Source organism: Aegilops tauschii, chromosome 7, assembly GCF_002575655.3.
Source record: "Aegilops tauschii subsp. strangulata cultivar AL8/78 chromosome 7, Aet v6.0, whole genome shotgun sequence".
In the NCBI taxonomy this organism is placed as follows: Eukaryota; Viridiplantae; Streptophyta; class Magnoliopsida; order Poales; family Poaceae; genus Aegilops; species Aegilops tauschii.
In genome coordinates this window covers 45,234,613-45,237,253 of record NC_053041.3, presented here as the reverse complement: position 1 = coordinate 45,237,253, position 2,641 = coordinate 45,234,613, and positions in this window count along the sequence as shown.

Below are 2,641 nucleotides of genomic sequence, written 5' to 3'. Positions count from 1 at the left end.
ACAAGTAATGGCTCTGAAGGCTCAGTTCAACTTGGGCAGAGAATGCTACGATGCAATGATGACAGTATTTGGACGCTTTCTACCCAAAGGCCATGTAATGCCTGCAAACCTGTACCAGTCAGACAAAATCTTCCGTGCACTGAAGATGCCCTATGATAAGATACATGCCTTTGAGAAAGGATGTGTCTTGTTTAGGCTTGACTATGCGGACTTGAACTATTGTCCCATTTGCAAGTCTTCCAGGTATGTTGTCGTAGACAACGGTATGGGTGAGAAGACACAGACCAAAATCCCCGTTAGTGTTCTTCGGTATATGCCAATCATACCAAGACTTCAACGTCTTTTCATGGTCGAAGAGACGGCCAGACAGATGACATGGCACAAAACGGGCAAAAGAACCGAACTAGATGCAGATGGGAATCTGATGATTGTACACACATCGGATGGTGTTGCGTGGAAAAAGTTTGATGAATTACATGGTGACAAAGCGGCAGATCCGAGGCAACCTCGAGTTGGCATCAGCACGGATGGGTTCAGTGTGTTTGGTATGACGGCAGCCCAATACAGTTGTTGGCCCGTATTTGTCTTTCCACTCAATCTCCCCCCCGGACAGATTATGCAAAGAAAGAACATTTTCCCGACGTTGATAATTCCAGGGCCCAACTATCCGGGGAAAAATATGAATGTGTACATGCAGCCGCTTAAGGACGAATTGCAAGAAGCCTGGGATAATGGGTTCAAGACATACGACGCCTATAGCAAACGGAACTTCATAATGCGTGTCTGGTACATGTACTCGACGCATGACTTGCCGGCGTATGCGCTATTCGTTGGCTGGTGTGTGCATGGAAGGTTCCCGTGCCCCACATGCAAGGGAGCTCTTGAGTTTCGTTGGCTTCAGGCCGGTCGCAAGTTTTCTTGCTTCGACATGCATAGACAATTCCTGAATCCTCGCCATAAGTTCAGGAAAGACAAGAAGAACTTCATCAGAGGTAGAGTTGTCAAAAACTCTGCACCACCTGCATTGACAGGCCAACAGACCCTGGATCAGTTAAACGCTCTCGAGCCAGATCCAGAGCGTCCAGGGTACTTCAAGGGGTATAATTCTTAGCACGCCTGGACTCACAAAACATGCTTATGGGATCTGCCTTACTACAAAGACCTCCTTTGCCCACACAACATCGACGTGATGCACACTGAGAAGAATATCGCCGAGGCACTTTTTGGTACATTGTTCGGCATAGATGGGAAGTCAAAGGATAATACTACGGCTAGAGTCGATCTGGAGGCGCTATGTGATAGGCCGTTACAAAACATGAAAGAACCGAAAGGAAAGCAGAACTGGACGAAGCCAAAGGCATGGTTCAATCTTGAGGGAAATTATCTTGTGGGTGAAAATGCAGTTGATGTTCCCCGATGGGTATGCAGCGAATCTACAGAGGGGAGCCAGTCTTGATAAATTGAAGATATTTGGTCTCAAGAGTCATGATTGGCACATATGGATTGAGCGGGTAATGCCGGTGATGTTGCGTGGCTTCATCCCTGAGGATGAATGGCTAGTACAGGCAGAACTCAGCTATTTCTTCCGTGTTCTTTGTGCGAAAGAACTATCGCCTGGCGTGCTAGAAGAAATGGAAGAGTTGGCGCCGGAGTTGATCTGCAAGTTAGAGAAGATCTTTCCACTGGGCTTCTTTAATCCAATGCAACATTTGATTTTGCATCTCCCGACCGAGGCAAGATTGGGGGGGGGGGGCGTGCAAAATCGTTGGTGCTACCCAACTGAGAGGATGCAGAAGACGCTTCGACAAAAATGTAAAAATAAACGTAGAATTGAAGCATCGATGGCTGAGGCATTCATCACTGAGGAGGCGGCAAACTTCGTGACAGCACACTACGAAGCCAAAAATCGTCATTTGCATAATCCGAAGCCTCGGTACAATGCTGACGACCCTAAAAAGGGTGGATCCAACCTCAGCCTATTCAAAGAGAATCTCGCACCAGCCAGTGTTTCAAATCCAGTATCTTTGGATAACGAACAATGGCGGACCATTTCGTTGTATATCTTCAACAACCGGATAGAAGTGCGGCCGTACATCGAGTAAGTTCTCGGTACATAGTTTCGCAACTTCTATTTCCTTTGAACTGCTCTTATTCCTGGATATTTCATACAGTCGATACGTCGCCTTATTCTCGTATAGAGCGGTGATCCAAATGGATTATGTCAAAGAGTATGAGCTTCTCGCAAAACAAGGAGGCGGCTATCCCGGTTTCATCTCTTGGTTCAAACAAACAGTAATTTCTATTAGACTTGTAGGCTAATTTGTAGGCGGCTATCCCGGTTTCATTCGCTAATTTGTGCGTAATGCAACAATCCTTTCATATTAAACTTGTAGGCTAATTCAGAGTCTATGGACGCCGAATTGAGACAAGTCGCTAATGGTTTTGACTATAAGGTCCGTTCATTTGACAAATACGACATCAACGGGTATCGCTTTCGTACCTATGGCAAAGAGCTATCTATGGCCGACCGAAAGTCTACAAATTGTTGTGTATCTACTATCGGCGAAGGAGGTACCGAGTATTATGGGAGAGTTGAAGCAATTTATGAACTTCTATTCTATGGTGAAAACCCACCGAATGT